Source organism: Scyliorhinus torazame, chromosome 24 (assembly GCF_047496885.1).
Source record: "Scyliorhinus torazame isolate Kashiwa2021f chromosome 24, sScyTor2.1, whole genome shotgun sequence".
NCBI classification, from domain to species: Eukaryota; Metazoa; Chordata; class Chondrichthyes; order Carcharhiniformes; family Scyliorhinidae; genus Scyliorhinus; species Scyliorhinus torazame.
Window position 1 is genome coordinate 38,109,151 of NC_092730.1, and position 13,804 is coordinate 38,122,954.

At 45.8% G+C, this 13,804-nt stretch overlaps 1 non-coding gene across 1 annotated transcript; it reads right to left on the reverse strand.

Moving 5' to 3' along the window:
• Nucleotides 1-10,545: 10,545 nt before the first annotated feature.
• On the reverse strand, nt 10,546-10,627 carry trnas-gcu (transfer RNA serine (anticodon GCU)). Its single transcript has one exon. It is a non-coding gene; the product is annotated as a tRNA-Ser (tRNA).
• Between the last annotated feature and the right edge of the window lie 3,177 nt (nt 10,628-13,804).

The following is a 13,804-nucleotide window of genomic DNA, read 5'->3' on the forward strand; positions in this document are numbered from 1 at the left end:
CGTGACCCATCTCTGCATCCTAGCGCAGTCATGTAACTATGACTCGACGGTTGATTCCATGATCCGGGATCAGATCGTTTTCGGGGTCCACTCCGATTCCATTCGGCAGCAGCTCCTGAAAGTCAAACAGTTGACCCTCTCAGTTGCTATCGAGACATGCGTTATCCATGAGCATGCTAAGAATCGTTACTCCCACATCAGGGCGGCAGAAACTGCAAAACTGGCCTCCCACGAGGCGGAACGGGTGCAGGCCATTGTTCAAATGCAGGGCCTGAGCATCGAGGAGAGTGGTCACTTTGTGCGCTTTTCCCAGGTCCCTGCGCAGGTGCGCCATGACCGAGTGGATGACGAGGCCGAAAACATGACTGCACAGGTGCGTACGTCGACCGACCGTACTGCGCATGCGCGATGGCGCACGGAATGCCCTGCCATCGGCGTCATGACATCTCCGAATTGTGGCTCCACCCACTTAAAGCGGAAATGTCTGGCAAAAGGACGCCGGTGTCTACAGTGTGGCAAGCTTGGCCACTATGCAGCCCTTTGCAGATCTGCTCCACCGCTCAGCAGCCAGCGATCCCAGCTGCGGCGCAGAAGTGTCCGCTCGATACAACAAGGCATGCCAGATTCCGATCCCGACAGCCCAACAGACCCTGATGCTGAGTGTGTCAGGTCCCCATACCGGGTGGGCATCATAACTACACATGCGCTGCCTTCCACCACAACGAGAAACGCCTCTCGATCCTCAGTGTGGATCGACGGGTGGTGTGCTGTCCACACAATTAATGAAATGAAAACGAAATGAAATGAAATGAGACAAGGCTTGCATCCGATTCAAACTTCACACCGGCGCATCAGCGAACCTCATCTCAAAATCCGGCCTCGACACCATGCGCGCCAGACCAAGCATTCTTCCACCGGCCTGCCAGTTCCTTGACTACAATGGCAATGCCATAGCTGCCACTGGTTCCTGTCAACTAGGGGTATCCAACAAGGCGATCAAGGCAACACTGTGGTTTGAAATCGTCGGGCCTGAGAGAGCGTCCCTGCTCGGTGCTCGAGCTCCTGAACCTGGTTCAGCGAGTCCACGCCACGTCATCATCACCGGCGACGGCCTCGCCAGCAAGTTGCAAGACTATTTATATTCTCACTCACACCAAACGGAAACAAGTCGCTATTTGTCAGCAGCACACCTGCCTTCTTCTTTATTAGTAGCAAAGTTTTGCTTTCTGTCTGATCCGCTCCTTGTTTTTCAGCTAACCACAGTACAGTCTGTGAACTTGTCTGTGAAAGCAGTACGGGAAGCAACTGTGGAGAGAGATTGCAGTCGCCAGAATGCAACTCTCCAAATGGACACATCACGCCGTTCAGATCTTAGACTTTCAATACCTTCGTCTGAGGAACAGGTGGAGCGGGAAATCGGACCTTGTTGATTAGAGCAAACTGATCAATGCAGCAATGAGAAGCTCCTGAACCACCAGCGGTTTGGACAAAGATGGCACTCAGATACAGGACTCTGGCTGGGGTTCAAAAGTAGGAAGAGCATATCTTGTTTGAAATGAAATAACGATGAAGATAGACTTTAATTCGATTTGTGCACGGATCTTAGATTCGACGACGACGCATCAGGATGGCCGAGCGGTTCTTAATATTTTTTAAGACACCCACCACCTCGTCTTTTTGGATCACAATGTGACCCAGGCTATCTACACCCCCTTCTCCAGACTCAACATCTACCAATTCCTTCACTTTGGTGAATACTGATGCAAAGTATTCATTTAGTACCTCGCCCATTTCCTCTGGCTCCACAGATAGATTCCCTTGCCTATCCTTCAGTGGGCCAACCCTTTCCCTGGCTACCCTCTTGCTTTTTATGTACGTGTAAAAAGCCTTGGGATTTTCCTTAACCCTATTTGCCAATGACTTTTCGTGACCCCTTCTAGCCCTCCTGACTCCTTGCTTAAGTTCCTTCCTACTTTCCTTATATGCCACATAGAAGATAATTCGTCTTCTCTTGTAAATAGTCTGGCAGGTTGGATTGTTCACATCCGTCCAAGTGGGGAAGTTGGGGACTCGGTTTCTATTGTGATTCATTGCTCGATAAAGCTTTATTTCCTTATTGGCCCCCTGCGAGTTATTACTGGATATCGTTATATATCTATATTGCCCCTCTATGGGGTACTGCTGGATAACGTTTCCCGAGCAGCTTTGACTAAGGGTCATCTGGACTCGAAACGTTAGCTCATTTCTCTCCCTCCAGATGCTGTCAGATATGCTGAGACTTTGAAGCATTTTCTCTATGGTTCCCTGTGTGTGAGCTTTACAATGTTGTAATGTGTCATGCTGTCTCTTTCATTCTTGGGACTAATGTCGGGATGAGACTGCAAGAAGGTTTCTGATAGGTATTTGCTGCAAAGCAAACAGGAACGTGTGTTATGTTTATTTTTGGCGTGAGGGAGAATGTAAATAGCAGAGAATACCCTCGATTCCTCGACCTCGGTCTAATGGCCCAGCACGCTTCCGCTGCGGCACTCTGCTCCTTAAACCAGGAGCTACAACATTACTGCCCTGCGGTAACCACACAACTATTCACTGCCTCATTTTTTTCTTTCAACAAGAACACACGTTTGAGCACACTGATTCTGGTCAGCATGGTTCAGATAATTCAGTTTCCTGCTGAATGGTTGTTCTGTGAAGGTGATGTGATTTCTTCTGTGACGTTGTTCTGATGGGAAAGTGGGGAGTGACTGGAATCACCTTTAAAAAATGAAGTTCGGGGCGGCAGTTTCATCTCTCTGGGAACATTGATCACGCAGTTACAGACTTCCTCAAACTTTGCCTCAAATCCGACCACAAAAATGATGAGCACCGAGCAGAGTGGCGCAGCTGAAGCGTGCTGGGCCTATAACGCAGATGTCGATGGATCGAAACCATTCTCTGCTATTCATATTCTCAATCACAACAAACGGAAACAAGTTGCTATTTGTCAGCAGCACATCTGCCTTTTTCTTTATTAGTACCAAAGTTTAGCTTTCAGTCTGATCCGCTCTTTGACACCTGTTCTTCAGCTAGCCACAGTACAGTCGAGGTGACTAAGTTGAATTCTCCCAGAACACTCTTCTGCCGCCTCCACTGGATGAACGTTCACCTGATTGGACACTGGAGGGGTTCTTCGGCTACTTGTCTGTGAAAGCAGCACCGGATGCAGCTGTGGAAAGAGATTGCAGTTTCCAGAACGCAACTCTCCAATTGGGTACTTCACGTCCTCAGATCTTAGACTTTCAATACCTTCGTCTGAGGAACAGGGAGAGCGGAAAATCGGACCTTGTTGATTAGAGAAAACTGATCAATGCAGCAATGAGAAGCTCCTTAAACACCAGCGGTATGGACAAGAATGGCACTCAGATACAGGACTCTGGCTGGGGTTCAAAAGTAGGAAAAGCATATCTTGTTTGAAATGAAATAAAGATGAAGACAGACTTTATTCGATTTGTGCACGGATCTTAATTCCTGCGTCAATGCATCTGGATGGCCGAGCGGTCTGAGGCGCTGCGTTCAGGTCGCAGTCTCTTCTGGAAGCGTGGGTTTAAATCCCACTCCTGATATTGCCTTTTACTCCACGAGGTTAAATTTCTCCAGCAAGATTTTCAAACTCAGGAAGATCCAATACCTCCCTTTCAATGGAAAAGCGTTGGTCTCAGGACATGAGATTCCCGCTTAAATACGCACAGCAAGCCCCCCCGGCAATTTCATGTCTAGATAATCTGCTTCAGTGACTCTGGTTGAGGAATTAATATTGATCCCAAGAGAAGGGTAAAATTCGTCTTCTCTTCTAAATAGTCTGGCAGGTTGGATTGTTCACATCCGTCCAAGAGGGGAAGTTGGGGACTCGGTTTCTATTGTGATTCATTGCTCGATAAAGCTTTATTTCCTTATTGGCCCCCTGTGAGTTATTACTGGATATCGTTATATATCTATATTGCCCCTCTGTGGGGTACGACTGGATAACGTTTCCCGAGCAGCTTTGACTAAAGGTCACCTGGACACGAAACGTTAGCTCATTTCTCTCCGTCCAGATGCTGTCAGATCTGCTGAGACTTTAAAGCATTTTCTCTGTGGTTCCCTATGTGTGAGCTTTACAATGTTGTAATGTGTCATGCCGTCTCCTTCATTCTTGGGACTAATGTCGGGATGAGACTGCAAGAAAGTTTCTGATAGCTATTTGCTGCAAAGCAAACAGGAACGTGTGTTATGTTTACTTTTGGCGTGAGGGAGAATGTAAATAGCAGAGAATACCCTCGATTCCTCGACCTCGGGCGAATGGTCCAGCACGCTTCCGCTGCGGACTCTGCTCCTGAAACCAGGAGCTACAACATTACTGCCCTGCGGTAGCCACACAACTATTCACTTCCTCGTTTTTTTGTTTCAACAAGAGCACACGTTTGAGCTCACTGATTCTGGTCAGCATCGTTCAGATAATTTACTTTCGTGCTGAATGGTTGTTCTGTGAAGGTGATGTGATTTCTTCTGTGCCGTTGTTCTGTTGGGAAAGTGGGGAGTGACTGGAATCACCTTTATAAAATGAAGTTCAGGGCGGCAGTTTCATCTCTCTGGGAACATTGATCACGCAGTTACAGACTTCCTCAAACTTTGCCTCAATACCGACCATGAAAATAACGAGCACCGAGCAGAGTGGCGCAGCGGAAGCGTGCTGGGCCCATAACCCAGAGGTCGATGGATCGAAAACATCCTCTGTTTTTCATGTTCTCCTTCCTCAGGTGAATGCAGAGGTCTGTTCCAGAAACACAGATATAGACAAATTCAAAGATACCAAACTTTTGTCTATATATGTGTTTCTGGAACAGACCTCTTCATTCACCCGAGGAAGGAGCAGCGCTCCGAAAGCTAGTGACATCGAAACAAACCCGTTGGACTTTAACCTGGAGTTGTAAGACTTCGTACTGTGCTCACCCCAGTCCAACGCCGGCATCTCCACATCATTCATATTCTCAATCACACCAAACGGAAACAAGTTGCTATTTGTCAGCAGCACATCTGCCTTTTTCTTTATTGGTACCAAAGTATTGCTTTCAATCTGATCCACTCTTTGACACCTGTTCTTCAGCTAACCACAGTACAGTCGAGGTGACTAAGTTGACTTCTCCCAGAACACTCTTCTGCCGCCTCTACTGGATGAACGTTCACCTGATTGCACACTGGAGGGGTTCTTCGGCTACTTGTCTGTGAGAGCAGCACCGGAAGCAGCTGTGGAGAGAGATTGCAGTCGCCAGAATGCAACTCTCCAATTGGATACTTCACGTCGCTCAGATCCGAGACTTTCAATACATTCGTCTGAGGAACAGGTAGAGCGAGAAATCGGACCTTATTGATTAGAGCAAACTGATCAATGCAGCAATGAGAAGCTCCTTAAACACCAGCGGTTTGGACAAGGATGGCACTCAGATGCAGGACTCTGGCTGGGGTTCAAAAGTAGGAAAAGCATATCTTGTTTGAAATGAAATGACGATGAAGATTGAATTTAAGTCGATTTGTGCACGGATCTTAGTTTCGGCGTCAACGCATCAGGATGGCCGAGCGTTCAGGTCGCAATCTCTTCTGGAGACGTGGGTTCGAATCCCACTCCTGATATTGCCTTTTGCTCCACGAGGTTAAATTTCTCCAGCAAGATTTTCAAACTCAGGAAGATCCAATATCTCCCTTTCAATGGAAAAGCGTTGGCCTCAGGACATGAGATTCCCGCTTAAATACGCATAGCAAGACCCCACCGGCAAAAGCCCAGTAAATAGTCTGGCAGGTTGGATTGTTCACATCCGTCCAAGAGGGGAAGTTGGGGACTCGGTTTCTATTGTGATTCATTGCTCGATAAAGCTTTATTTCCTTATTGGCCACCTGTGAGTTATTACTGGATATCGTTATATATCTATATTGCCCCTCTGTGGGGTACTACTGGATAACGTTTCCCGAGCAGCTTTGACTAAGGGTCACCTGGACACGAAACGTCAGCTCATTTCTCTCCCTCCAGATGCTGTCAGATCTGCTGAGACTTTAAAGCATTTTCTCTGTGGTTCCCTATGTGTGAGCTTTACAATGTTGTAATGTGTCATGCTGTCTCTTTCATTCTTGGGACTAATGTCGGGATGAGACTGCAAGAAAGTTTCTGATAGGTATTTGCTGCAAAGCAAATAGGAACGTGTGTTATGTTTACTTTTGGCGTGAGAGAGAATGTAAATAGCAGAGAATACCCTCGATTCCTCGACCTCTGACTAATAGCCAAGCACGCTTCCGCTGCGGCACTCTGCTCCTGAAACCAGGAGCTACAACATTACTGCCCTGCGGTAGCCACCCAACTATTCACTGCCTCATTTTTTTCTTTCAACAAGAACACACGTTTGAGAACACTGATTGTGGTCAGCACAGTTCAGATAATTTACTTTCGAGCTGAATGTTTGTTCTGTGAAGGTGATGTGATTTCTTCTGTGACGTTGTTCTGATGGGGAAGTGGGGAGTGACTGGAATCACCTTTATAAAATGAAGTTCGGGGCGGCAGTTTCATCTCGCTGGGAACATTGATCACGCTGTTACAGACTTCCTCAAACTTTGCCTCAAGTCCGACCACAAAAAAAATGAGCACCGAGCAGAGTGGCGCAGCGGAAGCGTGCTGGGCCCATAATCCAGAGGTCGATGGATCGAAACTATCCTCTGCTGTTCATATTCTCAATCACACCAAACGGAAACAAGTTGCTGTTTGTCAGCAGCACATCTGCCTTTTTCTTTATTAGTATCAAAGTTTTGCTTTCAGTCTGATCCGCTCTTTCACACCTGTTCTTCAGCTAACCACAGTACAGTCGCGGTGACTCAGTTGACTTCTCCCAGAACACTCTTCTGCCGCCTCTACTGGATTAACGTTCACCTGATTGGACACTGGAGGGGTTCTTCGGCTGCCTGTCTGTGAGAGCAGCACCGGAAGCAGCTGTGGAGAGTTATTGCAGTCGCCAGAATGCAACTCTCCAATTAGATACTTCACGTCGCTCAGATCGTAGACTTTCAATACCTTCGTGTGAGGAACAGGTAGAGCGGGAATTCGGACCTTGTTGATTAGAGCAAACTGATCAATGCAGCAATGAGAAGCTCCTTAAACACCAGCGGTTTGGACAAGGATGGCACTCAGACACAGGACTCTGGAAGGGGTTCAAAAGTAGGAAAAGCATATCTTGTTTGAAATGAAATAACGATGAAGATAGTCTTTAAGTCGATTTGTGCACGGATCTTAGTTTCGGCGACGACGCATCAGGATGGCCGAGCGGTCTGAGGCGCTGCGTTCAGGTCGCAGTTTCTTCTGGAGGCGATGGTTCGAATCCGACTCCTGATGTTGCCTTTTTCCTCCACGAGGGTAAATTTCTCCAGCAAGATTTTCAACCTCAGGAAGATCCATTGCCTCCCTTTCAATAGAAAAGCGTTGGTCTCAGGACATGAAATTCCAGCTTAAATACGCACAGCAAGACCCCACCGGCAAACGCCCAGCTCATGACTCGATAATCTGCTTCGGTGAGTCTGGTTGAGGAATTAATATTGATCCCAAGAGAAGGGTAAAATTCGTCTTCTCTTGTAAATAGTCTGGCAGGTTGGATTGTTCACATCCGTCCAAGAGGGGAAGTTGGGGACTCGGTTTCTATTGTGATTCATTGCTCGATAAAGCTTTATTTCCTTATTGGCCCCCTGTGAGTCGATTCCTCGACCTCGACCGCGAATAGCTCAACCACGTGCGGAGTGGCGCAGCGGAAGCGTGGTGGGCCCATAGCCCAGCAGTCGATGGACCAAAACCATCGTCTGCTATTTGTATTCTCACTCACACCAAAAGCAAACAAGTCGCTATCACCCAGCAGCACATCTGCCTTTTTCTTTATTAGTATCAACATTTTCCTTTCAGTATGATCTGCTCCTTGACACCTGTTCTTCAGCTACCCACAGTATAGTCGAGGTGACTAAGTTGCCTTCTCCCAGAACTCCCTTCTGCCGCCTCGACTGGATTAACTTTCACCTGTTTGGACACTGGAGGTGTTCGTCGGCTGTGAAAGCAGCACCGGAAGCAGCTGTGGAGAGAGATTCCAGTCACCATGATGCATCTCTCCAATTGGATACTTCACGTCGCTCAGATCTTCGTCTCTCAATACCTTCGTGTGAGGAACAGGTTATAATGAAAAAATATATCATTTGAACCATGAATGTGAACCTGGAAAAGACAGAGATTTTAAATGAAAGGGAAAGGTCCCACAAAGGGTTAACAGCCGCAGGTTGTTTAAAATACAGATAGCTTCGCAGGCGTTAAAGAAAACAGGTATGGACAACTCAACATGGTTTTAAAGTTAAAAAGACATTCAATCAATTTAAAATCTTATGTTATATAAACGGGAACAGTATTTCACACTTCCCGAGAAGTGCATTATTTTACTGAACAATTAAAAAAGGAACAACCAGGATCTTAGGTTTAAATTGGGGGAGAAGGTTAAGCGGGAAACCTTGCTGACGCCACTTAAATATGAGACAACTGCTTTCCAGCTAAGAAACACATGAGGTGGCACGTTTATCCCATAATTTACACATTTTTGACGTTAAAAATCTTTTAGCAAATAATCAGGTCATAGGGTATAGGTCCAAGCCAGATGAGGTTAGAAATATAGGGGGCGACCTGCCGTTGACACCAGCTGACCAGTAGAAGTGCAGAGGCGAACTGCTTCGTTGAACACGAGTTCATATCCAGTGTTTAGACTGAGAAAAAACATCACTAAAGACAGATATCAGGAAAGTTGCTGACGAAGCAACAAATAAATGTATTACCTGCCAAACAAAAGTATTACATGTCAAGCAGAATAAGCTAGTTCAACGACAGGGAGCTTGCATTAGCTACAGTCGGCAAGCAACAGTTACATTTCAATAAATGCCATGTAGAAACTAAGGCTGCGCAAAGGGCTATATAATACCTAATAATTCAGCAGGCAGCTCTCATAGCTGCCCTCGGTCATGGGAAGGACTGAACAAGGAAGCCGAGCAGAACAGCGAATCCATCAGGAAAAAAACAAAAGTTACAGGAGAAAATTGTCAAGGCAGACTTGAAGGTCTAACAACTGACCAGGAAGATGCAAAGAAAAGATCTTATTACTTTTCTGTAAAAACAGTGATTACATCTTTTAATTTGAAATTAAAACGAACTTAAATTGATAACCTGAAAGAGTGTTTATTAGAAAGTTTACTTTACTCTACTTAGAAAAGCCGGACCCGTGAGTGAAGCACCTGAGTGGAAAGTAAACAGAATCTTCTCTGAAGACATGGGTTATGCCGTGGGATAACATGAAACACTGGTTTGACCCGAATAGCGCCCACCTAAGTCTGCATAGGAGTCAGGGAGTGAGAATCCCTGTTCATCATTTAGAATATCTTGACCCTTTTCTGGTACAGGGGGAATTCTAAGAATAGTGGTGAGGTATTAACTTCATGGCGCGCAACGTGGAGGGCTAGAATATTAGAAGTTTCTGGGTAAAGCGATGCTAGAATATTAGAAGTTTCTAGTTAAGCAGGTGGAGGTTTGAATATTAGAAGTTTCTAACCTACACAGGGAATGGAATATTAGACGATTCTAGTTCCCAAATAATTGTTAGAATATTAGAAGTTTCTAACTGGCATAATCAACCGCGATAGAATGGCGGGGCAGACTCGATGGGTCTAATGGCTTAATTCTGCTCCTATATTTTATGAACTTATCTTTTGCGCGACTTCGTGAGTTGGAAACTGTTCCTTCTCCTCAGTTTGAAACTCACGAAGTCGCGCAAAAGATAAGTTCATAAAATATAGGAGCAGAATTAAGCCATTAGACCCATCGAGTCTGAGTTTCAAACTGAGGGGAAGGAACAGTTTCCAACTCAGAATTTATGCGCAATTAGGGCAGGGAGTGAAAAGTAACTTTCTCAGCTTTTTATTATTTGGTTTCACCATGGACAGCGTTCGTCTATTCACCGCCCGCCAAGCCCTGAAACAAAAGCTAAAAATCACAGCCTTTTTTCTGTATCCTCATGAAGTGGACGAAACAGAGACACAACAGACACGTTACAGACAAGAATGGGATTTGAATCAACGTGTGCAGAGTGCAATGGATTATTGTGCATCACCTTAACCATGTGGAACAACCCCTTTACTTCATGGAATTTTAATATTTGATCTTGTCACAGACAAGTAGCCGAAGCACCCCACCAATGTACAATCAGGAGGACGTTCATCCACGAGAGGTGGCAGAAGGTAATAATGGGAGAAGTGAACCCGGTAACCTCGACTGCACAGTTGGTAGCCGAAGAAGAATTGTGGCAATGTGGAGTTAAGCCCCAAACACGTCTGCCGCCGTTCGTGCCTCCGTTCGTCCCTCCTCTAACGCAACTCGATGCAAGTGGCCTGACAACTTGGAATAGTTTGTCACATCAGTGATTGCAGATCCATCGTGTAAAAATGAATTCCACTTCCGAGAAACAATGGGCGAAAAATCGACGAGGATGGGATTCGAACCCACGTGTGCAGAGTACAATGGATTAGCAGTCCATCGCCTTAACCACTCGGCCACCTCGTCGCACAACTTGGCGCGTCAATACGTCTTAATTCGTTTTGCATCCATGAACTGATGGCAATTATTTGCCTCTTTCTATTCAACCAGGTATTCGACGGGGGAAATGCAGTGGTGGTGGTATAGTGGTGAGCATCGCTGCTTTTGAAACCATTGACTCCGGTTCGATTCCTGGCCATCGCAGTAATAGTTGAATCGGATGTTTTTGCGCGACATCCTGAATTACAAACTGAGGAAGACTGGTCAACTGTTTCTCATTCAGAATTTATGCGGATTATCTAAGTGAGGTGTTTAAGATGCGAAAATGTGTAGATATTGTAGACGTGGAGTTGATGTTACCTGTTGTGGGGCAGTCTAAAACGAGAGGTCATCATCTTAGAATGTGAGGCTGCAAATTTAAAAAAGAAAAACGACTTCTCCCAAAGGCTTGTAATTCTGTGGAATTCACTTCCTGAGAGTGTGGTGGATGCAGGGACAGTGAGAAAGTTAAGGAGGACTTACAGAGACTTTTATTGGTAATGAGTTGAAGGGTTCTGGAGAACGGGCAGGACGGTGGTGTTGAGGCCATTATGTTTGATCAGGCAAGATCACATGGAAGGTTTTACGCCCAAGAGGCTAAATTCCATATCCCAGCTCCAATGTTATGAGTTCTCGGGAGTAGGTGTTCTGGCTGATATCTCAATCCATCTCTTGTTCCGTAACAGTTCAGGTAGCAGATGATGAACATTTCAGTCATGATCGAATGGCGGGCAGACTCGATGGGTCGAATGGCGTAATACTGCTCATCTATCTGATGAATCTATCGTTTGCGCCGCTTCATGACTTTCAAACTGAGGGAAAGAAATAGTTTCCAACTCAGAATGTGCGCGCAATTATGGGGGGGAGTGAATTCAGTAACTTTCTCGTCATTTTCTAAAGTGGTTTCAATATGGAAAGTGTTCGATTATTCACAACTCCAAGCCCCAAACACTAAAAATCACAGCATTTTTCCATCACCCTCATGAAGTGGATCAAACAGAGACACAACAGATACGTTACAGACGAGGATTGGATTCGAACGCAAGTGCGCAGAGCACAAAGGTTTCTTGTGCATCCCCTTAACCACGTGGTACAACTCCTTTACTTCATGGAACTTTAATATCTGACCTTCTCACAGACAAGTGACCGAAGCAACCCTCCAGTACACAAACAGGAGGATGTTCATCCAGGAGAGGTGGCAGAAGGTAATTATGGGAGAAGTCAACCCGGTACCCTCGACTGTACTGTGGGTAGCCGAAGAAGAACTGGTGTCAAAGAGCGGTTAAGCCCCAAACACGTCTGCCTCCGTTCCACCGTCCTCTAACCCAACTCGATGCAATCTGGCCTGATAACTTGGAATAGATTGTCACATCAGTGATTGCATATCCATCTTGGAAAAAGGAGGCCTACTTCCGAGAAAAGTGGATTTAAAATCAACGAGCATGGAACTCGAACACACGTGTGTAGGGCACAATGGATTGGTAGTCCATCGCCTTAACCACTCGGCCACTTCGTCCCACAAGTACGCACGGCAATATGCCTTAATTCGTTTTGCATCCATGAACTGATTGAATGTATCTGCCTCCTTCTATTCCACCTGGTGTTCAAAATTGGAAATGCAGCGACGGTGGGAGAGTGGTGAGCAAAGTTTTCTTCCAAGCAGTTGTCCCTGTTCGATTCCCGGCCATTGAATCGGATGTTATCGTGCAACATCGTGAGTTTCAAACTGAGGAAGACTGGCCAACAGTTTCACACTCAGAATGTATGCGTCATTATCTAATTGAGGTGTCTCAGATGCCAAAAGGTATGGAAAAAGTTGACGTGGAGCTGTTGCTTCCTCTTGTGGGGCATTCTAAAAGAGGAGGTCATGATCTTAGAATAAGAGATTGCAATGTGAAAAAAGATTTGAGGGAAAACTACTTATTCCAAAGGGTTTATGATTCTGTGGAATTCGGTACCCCAGATTGCGTTGGATGCAGGGAGAGTGAGTAAATTTAAGGAGGTGGTAGAGAGAATTTTATTGGTAAGGAGTTGAAGGGATACGGAGAACGGGAAGACGGTGGAGTTGAGGCCAGGATGGGATCAGCCAACATCACATGGAAGGTGTTAGGCTCAGGAGGCTAAATTGCCTACTCCCGCTCCGAGATCATGCGTTCTAGGGAGAAGGTGTTCCTGCTGATATCGCAATCGACCTCTTCATCTATAACATTGTAGGTCGCAGATGGGGAAGATATCAGCCACGATAGAATGGCGGGCAGACTCGATGGGTCTAATGGCTGAAGTCTGCTTCTTTATTTTATGAACTTACCTTTTGCGCGACTTTGTGAGTTTCAAACTGAGACGAAGAAACAGTTTCCAACTCAGAATGTATGCGCAATTAGGTCAGGGAGTGAAATAAGTAACTTTCTCACCTTTTTATAATGTGGTTTCAACATAGACAGTGTTCGCCGAATTCACCACCCGCCAAGCCCGTGAACCAAAGCAAAAAATCACAGCATTTGTACTTCATGCTCATGAAGTGGACCAAACAGAGACACAACAGACACATTCCAGACGAGGATGGGATTTGAACCCACGTGTGCAGAGTACAATGTGTTATTGTGCGTCTCCTTAACCACATGATACAACTCATTTACTTCAATGGAATTTTTATATGCGATCTTATTACAGGCAAGTAGCCAAAGAACCCCTCCAGTCTACAAACAGGAGGAGGTTCATCCTGGAGAGGTGGCTGAAGAGAATTATGGGAGACGTCATCCCGGTAACCTCAACTGTACTGTGAGTCGCTGAAGAACTGGTGTCACGGTGCGGTTCCACTGACAACGTATCCACAGGCACATATAGTGACGAAGACTGACAGGTTCAGAATGTCTCTTACACTCTCACACATTACCTGAGAGTAACAGGAATCCCCCATTTACAAACGGGACCAGAGAACTGCAGAGAGAATGCACCTCACTCCCACATACAACATGTTGACGGCTTCAACACAACCAAAATATAAGAAAAGATCATCACCACATATTATCTTCTTCGAAATCCCGCCGTCCCAACTTTAATATAATAAAACAATTTGTATCAGTTGTGTCTCACTCTAATCTGTGAACTTCGCTCTACCAGAGTGTGTTGACATCTACTGGCCACGACACAGAACCGCAACAGAGC